Genomic DNA, 17,123 nt, shown 5'->3' on the forward strand with positions numbered 1-17,123 from the left:
TACGCAGATGACACCACCCTTATGGCAGAAAGTGAAGAAGAACTAAAGAGCCTCTTGATGCAAGTGAAAGAGTAGAGTGAAAAAGTTGGCTTAAAGCTCAAAATTCAGAAAACTAAGATCATGGCATCCGGTTTCATCACTTCATGGCAAATAGATGGAGAAACAGTGGAAACAGTGGGTGACTTTATATTTTGGGGCTCCAAAATCACTGCAGATGGTGATTGCAGCCATGAAATTAAAAGATGCTTTCTCCTTGGAAGGATAGTTATGACCAATCTAGACAGCATATTAAAAAGCAGAGACATTACTTTGTCAAGAAAGGTCCATCTAGTCAAGGCTATGGGTTTTCCAGTAGTCATGTATGGATGTGAGAGTTGGACTATAATGAAAGCTGACCACAGCAGAATTGATGCTTTTGAACTGTGGTGTTGGAGAAGACTCTTGAGAGTCCTTTGGACTGCAAGGAGATCCAACCAGTCCATCCTAAAGGAGATCAGTCCTGGGTGTTCATTGGAAGGATTGATGGTGATGATGAAACTCCAATATTTTGGCTACCTGATGCAAAGAGCTGACTTATTTGAAAAGACCCTGATGTTCGGAAAGATTGAAGACAGGAGGAGAAGAGGATGATAGAGGGTGATATGGTTAGATGGCATCACCGACTCAATGGAGATGAGTTTGGGTAATCTCCGGGAGTTGGTGATGGAGAGGGAGGCCTGGCATGCTGTCCTCCATGGGGTCGCGAAGAGTCAGACATGACTGAGCGACTGAACTGAACTGAATCCAATATGACCTCATGTTAACTGGATTACATCAGTTAATCAGACCATATTTCCAAATAAGGTCACCTTCACAAATACCAAGGATTAGGACTTCATCTTATCTTTTGAGGGGACACAGTTCAATCTACAACATGTGTGTTTTAATGTGAGACAATGCCTTGTAGCCCTGCACTACACAAGGAGAAATCAGACTGTCCCACTTTCTAGCCAGACATTTGACCTGGTCTCAGCTCATTGGATACTCCCAGCCCCTATATTAGAGCTGGACCAAGTGGCACAAAAGTGAAAGACATTTTAACTTCATTCCCTCATGCAGCACTGATGCCCAACTAATATCCCAATAATAGTACAATTCTCTTGTTTCTTCCAAAATATAAAAACCCTTTGGCCTGACATAGCTAGAGTCAGTTTGTTATTTGAGAAAAACAGCTCTCAAAAATATAAATAGGAGACAAAGGAAGAAAGAAGGCAGAGAGATACCTCCCCTAGAAGGTGTAGATTCTGCAGGAAAAGAATGTGGTCTTAGAAAAGCTAAGAAAGGAAGATCTTACAAGAAGTATCTACTGAAATATGTGTATGGAATCAGTTCAAAATGTTACAGTTCTAGGCAGTAGGATTTAAGAATTCCTGTATTTAGGAATTATGCACATGGGATGAACATGTGCATAGTACTATATATAAGATAGATAACCAGCAAAAACCAACTGTGTAGCACAGAGAACCCTACTCAACATTCTGTGATAACCTATCACAAGAAAAATCTTTAAAAGAATGAAAAAAATCTTTGAAAGAATGAATATATGTATATCTGAAACACTTTGCTGTACACCTGAAATTAACAACATTGTAAATCAACTATGCTCCAATAAAATTAAAATATTATTAAAAAAGAATTCCTGTATTAAAATCTGTAAAGCATTGGAAAGAGAGCTAATTTCTTATTGTTAATTTGATAGAAGAATTTAACAAGAAGGGAAGAAACATGACAAATGTACACCAATCTCTGCTGGTTAACACTGAATCTGGATAAATTTTTCCTAACTGGTGAATAGAAAGATAGACAGATATGTCCTCAAAGAATGATGATAAATGCAAAACATTAAGAAGAAAAGTCACACTGAAGAATCATAAGACCATAACTCTGAAAGTGATTTACTAGTAGAAACAAAGGAAAAAACATTACAAATGGTATAGCACTTCTCAGTAGGATGCCAGAATATATAACCTGTGTAAAACAATAACAGAAAATCAAATATAAAGTAGACTGAGAAGAAAACATAGCATGATGGTAAGAAAATATCAATTAAATTAAAATTAAAGAATTTAATAACCATGGACTAACGTGTATTAAATAACAGAATTTACATTATTGTGATAATTGAGCATAGACATATGTTAAGTTTGGTTTGGTTTGATTTTCATGAAGTCAAAGGTAAAAGTGCAAATCAAGCAAAACAAGGATGAAATACCAGAGTTGGCTACTACTCCTAAATTCAATACTTATCATGCATCTCTTAATATATATGTCTTCTAAAATTAAAGTAAGAACCAAGTGAGAAAAAATTCCTTTGTTTCTTGAAACACTACCCACTGTCTTATAAACTGACAATTTGTTTGCATATTTATCTGATACTTTGAAAAGACAGCATAAGGTCTTAGCTCTAAATGTATGAACAAGTAAATTTGGATAGACAAGTTTAACTGAACACATATTTGAATGGAAATGGATAAACTGCATCTCAACATACTGTGAAAAGACAGCATACAGTAAAGCCTCATAGAAATATCTATAGAAGCATTCCAGCATAACAACATTTAGAGGTCAGAAAAAAAGGGAGAAGAATCAGCAAGAACACTGAGAACCAGGGTCTATGCAAGTTAAGGAAGCTGTCTTCCAAGAGAAGAATGAGACAGACATTCAGAGAAAGGAAAGGATTGAAGGAACCCTGGAGAGATGAAGAAAAAGATTTCAGTTCCTGCCTAGAATGGACTTCAATTATTTTCCCTGTCCAACATCCAGCCCTAAATCTTAGTTTAGGTTCCGCAGAAGCAGAGCCAGAGAAGGAGTTATTAATTAAGGCTGTGCTCTCAGGAGCCAGGGAATGAGGGAAGCAGGATGGACACAGGAGTGAGCTAATCAAGGTGGTGCTCTCTCCTGGAACTCTGAAGCATGACGTGCATTATTACCTTACTCCTCTGAGAAAAGAAGCGGCCCTTTGTGCCCTTGAATCAAATAGTCACTAGGTGCAAGCTGCTGGAGAAAGGGGTGATTTACTTTCCGGATGAGCTGCTTCCTTTGCTGAAGGCAATTATCTGGGGAAGAGGGAAGCTCCACACTGTTAGCAGCCAACACTCAGAGCAGCTCAGGGATGGATGCTCCAGCTTGAGAACTGGATCTGGGAGGAGCACCAGCAGCATCGACTGCACTTCTGTTAACAGACCTCATTGTTCCAACAGGGAACCACTCTTTCTTTACTCTCAACTTGTTCTGCTGGAGTGGTCTCTGCTCTTCCCACCCCAACTGTAGTGATCAATAGGCATGAGAAAGGCTTCCCGACCAATGGGGTCGTAATTATGGGTGTAGCCACCAGCTCATGACTCAATTTGAAACGGTAAGAGCCAGATCCAGAATTTTTGCAAGAATTGTTAGGAGAGGGAATGTCTCTTCACCAGGGTTGCTAAGATCTGAGGATGTAAAGATAAAATTGCAACTTTATCACCAGGAAGGAGTCTACCTAAGAATGAAGCCAAATGAGAGGAAAGCTCAGCTTAGGGACAGAGACAAAGTCCTGACCTTATCTACGCACCTTGATACAAATGTATTGATTCACCTGGGCTTTTTAGGTTTGTGAAACAATAGTTCTTTTGCTTTGGCCAGTTTGAGTTGAGTTTGTCTCTTCTACTCACCTGAAGGTCTAGTTATACTGCCTGAAACTGCCTTCTCTGTGATTCCCTTCTATTATTTACAGTTAAGTCCTGAAGCAAATTTGATTAGCTCTCTTTTCTTTGCAACCAAACATGCAATAAGACACATTTAATACATAGAGATTAACAGTTCAAAGATTATAATACAATTAAATGAACAACCTCAAAATAGCACCAAACACACTTTGATCTTTCTTGGATGACTTAGAAGGTCATTCAGAATGATCCAATGCCTTTGGGTGGGTTATGTTTTCTAAAACTAAGTATCAATATATTTCCCATTTGGAATAAATGTTTAAGGGAGAAAATAGATTTTTTTACTGGCATTTTTCCAAAATAAAACAAACAAACAAAAAACTATCCCTCAATCCACTGTTGTGTGAAAAACCAATATTGGACTAGAGATTGTATTCTACTTAGGTTATCTATGGTCTTTTGTCTGATTTTACTTCTATAAAATGCTATAAATAATCAGTTATTTCTCCTATAACTGTTATAAAATGCTAGTTAGAAATCACTTATTTCCTCTACTTAACCTATTGTCCACAAAACACTCATCAAAATTTTGCTAATATACACTGATCCAGCACAAATCCAGGGAGTAAATAAATCACAACTGACCTTGTTGAAATCTGACAGTTTCATTTAAACCCTTATTCATATCTGTGTATATGTCTTTCTTCATTACAGTTTCAACATACTGCAGTTGTTCTTTGACCCTTAAATGGTCACATTCATTCATAGTGATTTCAACTCCAGTTATAGCAAAGGTTGAAAACTGAGTCCCTCACCCAAGGCTTCTCTCTCATACACATTCACAACTGTCTGACTGGGCATTAAGCTATTGCTAGAACTACAAAAGTTTAACTTTTTAAAGAGAGATTAATGGGAGCAAATAGATCATAAAGAATCGTAACATACTTAATGCATTAATAATAATAATATCATGCAGCCAAATAAATTCTATGAAGGCAATTAGAAAGATTATACATGATGAAATAAAAAGGCTACTGGGAAAATTGTGACAATATATTTTTGTGCCTGTTGTTTTTTTATTAATATGACATCACTCAATAACAAGAGTCCTTTACTCTCTGCATTTTGTAACCAGAGGAGATCCTTCAGAAGAGATGACTTTTCTTTGATTCCACCTCCCCATAGTCCTCTGAGCTCCTCAGGGAGCAATGTCAATTATACCATCGTCAATGCAAATGGCATTTTAAGGAGTTAGTACAGCAGGCAGAGAATGTTAATGCTGCTCAGAAGTGCCAATGTGCACTGCAGACTATCCCCTGAAGTCTACAGCCCATCACATGTCTTTATTCAGTCAGATCTAATCCTATCAACTCAGAGGACAGGCCACTGGCTTGCTTTCTGCCTTTGTCACTCAAACTTACCCATTAAAAACAATCCATTTGCTAAAGTCGGACAGTGTGTAATTCAAGTTTGGCAGCCAAAAGATAAACTCCTCTACATAGAGAATGATAATGAGGAGCCTGCTGGCTTTCTTGCTTGGTAGGTTATTCTTATTAAGATAAAACGCATTCCAGAAGTGACTCAGAAACATGGAAATCAGCTAGTTCTTAAAAAGTTATGGGAGCTTAGGCTTTCAAATTAAGGAAACAAATATGATGAACATGAGCTCAAACTCAGTAGAAAAGTGGCACCATTAGAAAGTCCTCCTTGTACTGTGTTTTCTAATGTTGCAGTATCATAAAGAAGAGTCTCATAACTACATTATCACGAGAATTTAGATGGCTCGATAATTGGAACATCTCTACTAAGTTTTTATTTAATGAACATTTCATTTGTGGTAATCAATTAAGCCTATAAATAAAGAATTATCTTACTTTAATGAAGCATCTACCATGTACAAAACACTGTGCTAAGCATGGTAAAGGGCATAAGAAACTGTAAGATTGAAAAAGAATGTTGCTGCTGCTGCTGCTGCTAAGTCACTTCAGTCGTGTCCGACTCTGTGCGACCCTATAGACGGCAGCCCCCCAGGCTCTCCCGTCCCTGGGATTCTCCAGGCAAGAACACTGGAGTGGGTTGCCATTTCCTTCTCCAATGCATGCAAGTGAAAAGTGAAAGTGAAGCCGCTCAGTCGTGTCCGACTCTTGGCGACCCCATGGACTGCAGCCTACCAGGCTCCTCCATCCATGGGATTTTCCAGACAAGAGTACTGGAGTGGGTTGCCATTGCCTTCTCCATGAAAAAGAATAGATACATGTATATGTATACCTGAACCACTTTGCTGTACACCTGAAACTAACACAACATTGCCAATCAACTTTATACTAAAACCAAGAATAAAAACTTTTTAAAAAGAACAAATAAAAAAAACAGGTCTTTTTCCAAAATAAAGAATAGTATATTAGAAAAAACAATAACCACAATGCAAGAAAAGATACAAAGCTGTGGAATGTCATACAAATCACATGTGTATATATGGCAATCATATAGAAACTCAAAAAGCAATAAAGACAGAGGAACAGCCCATACTGAGGCTGACTGGTACTAATATGACTTTAACAGCTCTATTATAACACTTATTAATATCTCTTTTAAAAAAGACAGAAAACAACCACATCCACTTCAAATTCAATAAAATTGTTCTCAATAAATTTGCATTTACTTTTATATTTACCATCTATTCATGTCAAGTGGCACTCTTTTCCTATTTATATAAATAAGTAGAAATAATACTATAAAGCTTCCATTGAAAGCAAAAGAAAACAGTTAATTTAAGGGGAAAATTGAGTATAGAATAGTACACATGTATAGAGCAAAAATCAAGAAATAGAATGCAATTAAGTTTGGAAAACACAGACCTAGGCTAGGAGCCACTGAACATTTTCATAAGGAAATACTCGAGCAAGCGCAAAACAAGTTTATTCAAGTATGTTCACTACAGCCTTGTTATAATACAGAAAAACTGAAAAAATAAATATTCTCAAATACAGAAGAAGTTAAATAAAATATGGCACCACTATTCTAGATTGCAGCTGTTCAAAGAATGGCAAAGAACTACATGTATTTATGTAGAAATATCACCCTTTTTAAAAAAAATAAGCAAACAAAACAACATAAAATCATGTGTTTGATACTATCCCAATTATTTTTTGAGATATATAAGTAAGCATATGTAAATACACAGAAGAAAAACTGGGAGAATAATCATTATAGTTAATATTGTTTAGCTCACTAACTTCAGGAGAAGTAAGTGTGAAATCCAAGGTAGGGGAAGAGCAATGATAGCCACACCTTCTTTGATATACTGATGGGTTGTTTGAATTTTAATTTCATGTATCTTTGAATTATTGTTGCAATATTTTAAATACTTAAGAAAACAAGGGGGACTTTCAGGTGAATTTCCATTTGTTTAACTCCCTTCCCAAACTACACTAAAACATCAGAACTTTTTTAAAGGGCACAAACCACAAGGACAAAGGAAAAAGGTACAACTGCAGCACAATTTTGAAAGCTGGGTGGATGAGTGGGAAAGAATCTAAGGGGAAGGAATCTAAAGGGAGCTCATTCCTTAATTTGCAGTGGAAGGAGCCAAGAAGAAACTCAATATACTTTGCAGAATCTACAAAGGCTCTGGAATTGGCAACATTAGGTCCTCTGCGAATGCACATGGAAGTGAAATTAAAAACAAGGGGACAGCTGGAAAGACTTAAAGCAGTAGTTAGAGAATCCTGGGATTAGCTACATCCCGCTCCCTTCCCTGTTCTGTGGTTACTTTGGGCATCATCTCTGCCCAACAGGATGAAGGGTGTTTATCCTCTAGAGGACATAAGATAGGTTTACTCTCTAGATGGAGAGCAGAAGGCATAGATAACTAAGGCAGAAGATAATAGATGGAAAATAGGAGTTCTCCATCAGGAATTGTCTTAATGAAAGGGCCCACTGAGATCAAATTATAAGGGAGCCCACAGTCCAGAAGCTCCACACACGCACTCAGGAGCTTCCTGCCAGTTGTTTATTGCCCTATTCTTGAAGAATCACCAACAACAGAAACAAGACTCAAACGTGTAAGGTAGAGTTTGAAAGAAATAAAAGCAACCTAAAGGAAGCAGAGTCTTTGCAAGGAGAATAAAACTTTAAATAAACTATCCCCGCTTTACTCAAAAGATAAGGCAAGCTATAATACACATTAAATAAGAACATGATACTATTAAAAGAAGGAGGAGGAGGAGGAAAAGAAGTGGGAGGGAAGGAGGAGAGGAAGAAAGAAAAGAAAGAACAGAACAAAAGAGAGCTATGGGGAAAAATAAATATATACATATACAGTAATATGTATATAGTACATATATAGGTGTGTGTTTATATACAGGGGTATGTGTGTGCACATGCGTGTAACTCAATGGAAGAGATGAAAGATGAAGGTGAGGAAATCTCCCACAAATTGAACAAGACTTCAGATAATAGTTTTGCCTGTATTTATAATATTTATGTGCTTTTTTTCCAGAGTGGTTTTTGCTCACAGCTTAACACAGTATACCTCACTGACCCATTCGCTTATCTTGATCTTTCAATTTCCCAGTTTCCTTTAACATTCCTGTTCCACTATCATCTCAAGAGCTAATTTTTTCTTTAGCAAGTACAAATTTTTATTTCCAATTTTGATTTCCAATCCAATTTCCAAAAAAAAGTGTTAGAATGTAAATCACTTCTCTGCTTTTGGTCCCAGAAGAGGGTGAAGTCAACCCTTGTAAAAGAAAGGAAAGAAAGAATATAGTTTTTATTTGTTTATGTCAATGTCTCCCACTTGAATGTAAATTACATTCCATGATCAGGGACTCTTGCTTTCTCACTGTCTAGAACTGTGCCCAATGAAATAAAAGAGATTAGAAAATACTTCTTGAATGAATAAATGAACAAACATCACCCAGGGGGATGTGGCTTTTGGAAGTGCCATTGCAACTTAGAGAAAGAATGGATATAGTAATAAAGAAGCAGTGAGAAATAGTCTGACAACCACAGATTTTATCTCTTATGATACTTGCCTTGAAAAGTCTCAAGTAAGGTATCTCTGCAATTAAATCCATTTCCCCATTATAACTCTGATCAGACCATACTTGGAGGTACAACAGTCAATCTCTGTAATGACTTTCTTTATATATATATTTGTGACCCAGGGATTCCCATCTGTTATAGGATCCCCTTGGGAAAATTCCCTATATGGTCTATGAACCCTCATTCCTGCCTTATGACAAGTATCTGTGTGTTAGAAGCAGATGGTTTAACAGGCTGTGAGTTTTCTTTTTTACTTAATGTTTTCTTAATTTTAGCAAACTAATGCATCCACGTGGCTTTCAAGTCACAATCAGATGGTGGGGTAGGGAGTGGGCCATTTGGTTGAGGAGCACCCAACTGTTAGCATTCGTGGGTTCCTTCTGTTGGGGGTGTAAGCCTAGCTGTCAGTATTCTGAAACATTTCAGAATAGGGACAGGGGATCTCACCATTCAAGCTACAGACATTCAATATCTCACTGTGATCCCCAGCTGTACAAACCTCGCCAGTGGGAACTTCCCACTTTCTACCAGGGTGGACAAGGAGCAGCTTTTAGGTAAGAGAGCTAAGAGAATTCATCTCATGACGCAAAAGTTTAATGAATCCCGATTTTTCACTTCTTGCCATTCTCACTTTTAGAAACTATCTGGCATCTCTGATTCCTACGCCTTTCTAGATGCGAGGATATAATTTTCCTTTTCTCTCATTGGCTTCATTTACTGCAGGCTTTAGTTTCAGCTTTTCCAGATTGGCTAATTCAGCGTCTTTTTTTAGAAATTGCGTGTCTTTGCTTTTCAAGATTTTATAAAACAACAGTGATCCAAATACGTAAAACAAATGTCATGAGTACTTGTCACCAAAGGTCCATAATTTCTGCCATAAGGGAAACAATAAAGGAGAGATTCACTTCCCCACCTCTCTTTCTCTCTCTCTCTCTCTCCAATTTCACAAAAGTGGTAGCATTGCTAGAAATCTGTCTCCATTTACTTGTTCATGTCCATTCTCTTGAAGGTACATCAGTTCAGCGGCAAAGACTTTTCAGAAAATTAAAGAATCCCAACTTCAGACAGGAATTAAATAGAGAATGCAATCTTCTGACCAGTCTCAGTCTCTTAGTGTCCTGCAATTTCTGTTTCATTTGGGATCAAAAAAGGATCCAAGTAAGACCTTCCCAGTGAAGTAGAAGCCTTGGCCCAAAATAAGGGGCAGATTGGAAGGGCTTCCTGAATTATACTTCCAGTGCATTGATCTTGATCCCATCAGACATCTTAGAGTAAGTCCATTGCTGTGGTATACTATTGATAATACTGACCATCACGTTTCCGTGCTTTCTTTCCACTTTATTTAGCAGTGTTGTTCTTGGGTCTTAATCTGGATCCCTAAAATTCCAGGTTTTCCCATTTCGAGCTCCATTTCCTGACTCACAGACCTCAAGCTGCCTCTGAACATTGACAAATCTGAGGCCTTCCACTGCCCCCACTGCCAACACCAGCAGCTCTATGGCACTAGTCATATTCCCTCTCTTTTTTTCTGATTCACACTTAAGAAGTGTTAGCCTGCTGCCAGCCATGTCTGTGACAACATCACTCTTGCTTAAAAACCTGTGAAGGTAAAACCCACTGTGTGGATTTCAGCCTATAAATAAAGCCATGCACAAAATATCTTCACCTAAAAATTACCCAAATAGGTGAAACCACTTCATAACCAGCTATTTTTCCCATCACATTTACCTAAATATCACCCTTTAGGTGGGCTTCACAGGTCACGCTAGTGGTAAGGAACTCACATGCCAATGCAGGAGATGTAAGGGATGCAGGTTCAATCCCTGGGTCGGGAAGATCCCTTGGAGGAGGGCATGGCAACCCACTCCAGTGTTCATGACTGGAGAATCTCATGGACAGAGGAGCCTGCAGGTTATGGTTCATAGCGTCACAGAATTGGACACAACTGAAGTGACGTAGCACACATGAACATCTTTTAGGCCTGTTCAATCCCATACATACTTAAAAAGCTAGATCACATGTTACCCTTTGCAACAGCCTCAAGTAATATTTTGAGTTTATTCTCAGGTCTCCTTTTCCACTTCTCTCAATTTTACATTTAACTATATACTGCCTTACATTGCTGTTAAATGTTCCTGATTAAGTAAAGGACAAAAAGATGAGTTTCATAAGATAGAAAATAATGGAAGAGAGAATCAAGCTAAGAATTATACATATTCCCAAGCAACAAAACACAGAATTGGGACAAAAGTAATTCTTAATGTATATTGCCACAGTACTATAAGCTTGATATAAAAGGGAAAAGCTCATATTATGCTGTTAAGTCGTGACTCTATGATGACTCTTCCAGCTTATTTACCAACCCTTCCATCCGCACATATATAGTCCTCTTGCCACCAGAGACCTAGATATCCTTCTAGCATTAAAGTTATATCACTTGGGTGTTCTGGAACAAGAGATTTATCTTGGATTCCAAAATTAAGAGAAAAATGCCCTTAGGTATGTTTACCATGTATGTCAAAAAGAATATGACTCTGAAAAAATATGGAACAAAAAAACGCACAAAAAAAGTCTCCTTCCAAACAACCAGTTTCTTCCTCCCTGTTCAGGAAAAAGTATTTCCGTAATCTATATATACTTTTAAAGTATTTTTTTCAACCATCATATTGTCTCATGGTAAAGTTAATTACATTTCCTTGGGTCACTAAGAACAAGCTTACTATCTTTTCTGGGTAAACTCAATATCTATTAAAAAAAAAAAAAAACACAATGGAAGATTTCTGATGTTCAAATATTAATAATCAAAGAAAAAGTTCCCTCATTAGAAAAATAAATATGGCCTGAGTATGCAGTATGAATGCATTCACCATGTTCAATGCAATCAATAGAGAGACACTCAGATCCAGGCATACCACAACAAATATTTCGGTTTATAAGAATAAAGAAAACATCCTAAAAGTATACAAGCAAGAAGAAGAAACACACCACCTATAATAAATAAAAGCTAGGTTGGCCTAAGATTTAACACTAAATTTTATTGTGAAGGGAAATTCAGTGACTCAGTAATTTAGTATCCAGATCACTTGTTTTAAATGTATAAAGATTCTCAGGTGCAAAAAATCTTTAAAAAACACACAAACAGAAAACCAAATTTGAGGAGACACTCGAGTCAACTGAAAGATAACATCAAAATTAGGAACTAAATCGAAAAAGACATGAAATAAAATTGATTCCAATACTTAATTTGCAGCACACTTTGGGGCTCCACTTTAATTATGTTTAACTGACTGCATTCAAGTATGAAACTTGACTATATACTGCCTTGTGCCATGTGTTCAGTTGTGTCCAACTCTTTGCTACCCAATGGACTATATAGCCCTCCAGGCTCTTCTGTCCATGAGATCCCCCAGGCAAGAATCATGGATGGGGTTGCCATTTTCTTTTTCCAGGGGATCTTCCCACCCCAAGGATTTGACGTGTCTCTTGCATCTCCTGCATTGGCAGGCGGGTCCTTTACCCACGGAGCCATCAGTGAAGCTCCATATAGTGCCTTGCCCACATGTTTCTCTTCTGTGTGTCTCCTTTCTTCATTCCAAAAATACATGTTTCTTGAGCCCTCTAAGAAATGCAGCAAAAAGGCTGGGGATTTGGAATCATCTTCTATAAAAGTTTCACAGTAATTTACAGCAATCTGCAGCAAAGGAAACAAAAGTAAGCACTTAAATAATTTGCCCAACCTACTGAATTTGTTATTCTCCAAAACAGAAAAACACAATTTTAATACTAAGGCCTTTTTTAATATAAGTAAGTAGGAAAGTTAGAAAGATAATGGGAAATCACTGATCATTGTCCAAAGCAGAAATTATAGGGTTTAAGGAAAAACTGTTATATGTATCCTCCAAAACCTCTAATATGATGTTTACATATCCATTTAAGCATAAAAAAGATCTATTACCAAAATTATTGAGCTTTGATACTGGCCACAAGGACTCAATTTGAGAGTCTGTGTTGTTATTCAACATGAAGCTACCCAACATAATTGGAAAGCATTGTAGTATAGAATATACTTGTCATTTGCACAGGGAAAGTGAATTTATTCACAATAGCACTGTTCTTTTTATTGATTTTAAGGGGAACAGTTGCCATTTGGATTATGTGTCTCATTTCCCAAGCTATTTATTAAAGTTTAACAGCAGGGGGAAACATTTTTAAGAAGCAAACTAGGGACTTCCTTGGTGGTCCAGTGGTTAAGACTTTGCCTTCCAACTCAGGGTTCGATTACCTGGTCAGGGAGCTAAGATCCCAAATGCTTTAGGGTCGAAAAAACAAAACATAAAATAGAATCAATATTGTAAAAATTCAATAAAGGCATTTTAAAAAAATAAGAAAGTTATTTGCATATGGGTGTTCTGTTTGGTTCTTTTTGCAGATGCCACAGCCACATATGTACCCCATGAGCAGAGTTGTTTAAAAAGATTTACTCTATCTATAATGCTCTCTCGCCTCTCTAAAATGCTTTTAGCTGTCTAATGATGTTCACAATGAGAAGAAGAGGGATATGGACAGGAGACTGAGTCTCACCTGAAGTCTCTGAACAGAATAGAGAAATCTGGGTCCCTTCCACTGCTCACAGGGACCCAGAATCATTATGAAAGGGCCGCCAGGGAGAGGCTGGGGATGCTGCAGGTTTATGCGTGTGCTCAGTCGCTTCAGTCGTGCCCGACTCTGAGACCCCATGGACTGCAGCCCACCAGGCTCCTCTGTCATGGAATATTCCAGGTAAGAATACTGGAGTGGGTTGTCATTTTCTCCTCCGGGGGAATCTTCCTAACCCAGGGGTCAAACCCACGTCTTCTGCATCTCCTGCATTGGTAGGTGGATTCTTTACCACTGTGCCACATGGACGGAGGAGCCTGGTAGGCTGCAGTCCAAGGGGTTGCGAGGGGTCAGACACGACTGAGCGACTTCACTTTCACTTTTCACTTTCATGCATTGGAGAAGGAAACGGCAACCCACTCCAGTGTTCTTGCCTGGAGAATCTCACGGACGGTGGAGCCGGGTGGGCTGCCGTCTATGGGGTGGCACAGAGTCGGACTCGACTGAAGCAACTTAGCAGCAGCAGCAGCAGCACCTGGGAAGCCCCAAAAGCCTACAGCATGTGGTATTCCCAGGCAATCTATCCAAGTACTAACCCGGCCTGACCCTGCTTAGCTCCCTAGATCAGACGAGACTGGGCACTTTCAGGGCAGTAAGGGATGAATTTAGTAATGAAAAATATTCACAGAGAAAACATGCTCAAAAGCCATGACTGAGAACCCTAAATACATTTTCATCACAAACTTACTGGAAAAATCATATAATATGGCAGAGTTTAAGCTTTAGAATCAGAAAGACCTGGAACTTCCCTGGTGGCCCAGTTGATAAAACTTCATGCTCCCATGCAGAAGGCCTGGGTTTGATCCCTGGTTGAGGAATTAAGATCCCACATGTTGCAACTAAGCCTGAATGCCACAGCTGCAGAAGCCTGAGCACCACAATGGAGACCCAGCCCAGGCAAAAATAAAAGAAGAATCAGAAAGACCTGAATTCAAACCCTAACAATCCACCCCTGGCATATAATTTGGACAAGTTATTGAAAATCTCTGACTCTCCGTTTGCTCTTTGGCAAAATGAGGATAGCAATACCTGCCTTGTGAGTGCTTTTGAAGAACTGAGTTAATATATGTAAATTGTACGTATGTGTGCTCTCAAGTCACTCAGTCATGTCTGACTCTTTGTGACCCCATGGACTATAGCCCACCAGGCTCCTCTGTCCATGGAATTCTTTAAGCAAGAAAACTGAAGTGGGTTGCCATCTCCTCCTCCAGGAGATCTTCCCAACCCAGGGATTGAATCCATGTCTCCTGCGTTGGCAGGTGGGTTCTTTACCACTGAGCTACCAGGAAAGCAAGGATTCTTTACCACTGTGCCATAATAATGTCCCCAGGTCAACTTAGAAAAAATAAGAAATCCAGTGACTTTGTACTGAAGTGAACAATAATAATAATATCAATCAGTAAAATTTATTGTAAACTTACTGTGACCTTCAAAGCTGGGGTGTTGTGGAATATTTTAAAATTCTAGTTTTGCCATATTAATCAAATAATAAACTCCTGAGGGTCATGGATGAAACTATGAGCACTACAAAAAGTGAAAAGGAGACTTCTATGTAGAAAGAGGGAAAAATAAGAAGGCAATGGGAGCTGAGCCTTACAGAATGAGCAAAGGAGAAACAGAAAAAGTAAGGGAGGAGACAGCAATTCATAGAGGAATTTCACAGTGTGTGTGCATGTGTGTGTGAGAGAGAGCAAAAGAAAGGGACAGAGCGAGAGAAGAGAAAGGAGAGGGAGAAGAGAGATACAACCGTGAGTTGGGTACCCAATGAAGGCCAGTACTGCATTCATTGCCCTACATGTGGCTGTGCTGTGCTTAGTTGCTCAGTCATGTCCAACTCTCTGCAATCCCATGGACTGTAGCCCGCTAGGCTCCTCTGTCCATGGGGATTCTCCAGGCAAGAATACTGGAGTGGGTTGCCATGCCCTCCTCCAGAGGATCTTCCCAACCCAGGGATCAAACCCAGGTCACCCACATTGCAGGTGGATTCTTTACCATCTGAGCCACCAGGAAAGCCCAAGAATACTGGAATGGGTATCCTATTCCTTCTCCAGGGCATCTTTCCAGCCCAAGAATTGAACCTGGGTATCCTGCATTTCTCCTGCAAGAATCTTCGGCAGATTCTTTACCAGCTGAGCTACCAGAGAAGCCCTGCCTTACATAGTAATCACATTTAATCATCAGAACATATCTGCAGGTATTATCTCCATTTTATAGATAAAGAAACTGAGGTTATAGAGGTTAGAACACAGAGCTATCTAGCAGTGACAGAGGCAGGATTTGAATCCAGGTTTGCCCAATCCAGTACTTAGGCTTTTCCCAACATCACAGTTGTCAAGTCATGATAAACATGATCAGACTGGAGTGTTCTGTGCTTGTTGAGGAAGGCATACATTTTTATTCAGCATTTCCATCTTGTGACAAAAGCCTCAATTTTCTGGAATTCCAAGATTGAAATAAACATCCCACTCTCTTTAAAGTATAGGAATTCAGCTCTTTTCCCCTTAAGCAAAAATTGCTTTGCTGTTGTTCAGTTGCTTAGTCATGTCTGCATGGACTGCAGCACACCAGCTCCCCTGTCCACTGTCTTCTGGAGTTTGCTCTGATTCACATCCAATGAGTTGGTGATGCTATCTAACCACCTCATTCTCTGCTGCTCCTTCTCCTTTTGCCTTCAATCTTTTCCCAGCACCAAAACTTGCTTAGCAGATCCAAAAACCCCTGCAAAGACTACTATTCTCTTCATGTACTAAATTCCCTTCTCATCTACCTCCTAGCCCCAGCAAATTCTGTTTCTCACTCAGAAAGGAATTGATTTTCATTGGTATTCATTTGAAGTAGGGAAGGTCACAGCTTAGAACACTAGAAATGTATTGTCTAAAGAGCACAGTTTGTATCTTGCTTCCAAGAGAAGATCTTTAAAGATGCCTTGGCTTAGCTGACTTTTCTTCCCTTCCTGCATCCAAGAAACATCCTCCAGGGAGAAAGTCAATTTCAAATCTCACACTGCAGAAGCTCTGGGGCAGTCAGTTGCTGAATGCAGATTAGCCTAGTCCTTCTCTTTTGAGATAAATGGAATCTAAGAAGAGTTTTAAAAGAAAAGTTTTTAAGCAATCCTTAGGGCCTAGACTATGTTTTGATAAGACCAAGAAACAAGGTTCCAATCTGAAAGCCAAATAGGAGCCTTGATCCTCATTGAATTTATTTTTATTTTCCAGATCCTCCCTTTTACATTTGAGAATATGTAAACATTCTCAACTACTGTAAGTCCCCTACATACGAATCTTCAAGGTTCAAACTTCCAAAGACACGAACATGCATGCCAGCCTCTGTATGCCAGCTGTTATACTGTACTACTGTTCTTTTCAATGTACTGTACTCTAAGATTAAAAATGTTTTCTTTATTTTTGTGTTTGTTTTTTATGTGCATACTATTTGTGTGAAAATTATTACAAACCTATTACAGTACAGTACTATATAGCCGATTGTGTAAGTTGGGTACCTAAGCTAATTTTGTTGGACTATGAACAAACTGGACATACAAATGGGCTCTCAGAATGGAACTTGCACTTATGCAGGGGACTTATTATATTCTAGCCATTAAGTTGTTCTCCTTGCAAAAGTGCATCATGGAAAGGAGGTTTGTCCTTAAGATGGTGAGCATGAGGACTGAATTATTCTGCAGTTTCCTGAGAAAGAGCTCAGTAAAATCTGGAAGCATTTGAGGGTATTCTTAAT

The 17,123-nt window shown here is 38.7% G+C and overlaps 1 long non-coding RNA gene across 1 annotated transcript in view; it reads right to left on the minus strand.

The window, feature by feature from the left end:
• Positions 1–17,123, minus strand: part of LOC145511424 (uncharacterized) — a 138,938-nt gene that overhangs the window by 44,787 nt on the left and 77,028 nt on the right. The gene's annotated exons all lie outside the window — the stretch shown is intronic.

The sequence above is a fragment of the Giraffa tippelskirchi genome, chromosome 6, assembly GCF_054371585.1.
Source record: "Giraffa tippelskirchi isolate mGirTip1 chromosome 6, T2T-mGirTip1v1.2.pri, whole genome shotgun sequence".
NCBI lineage: Eukaryota > Metazoa > Chordata > Mammalia > Artiodactyla > Giraffidae > Giraffa > Giraffa tippelskirchi.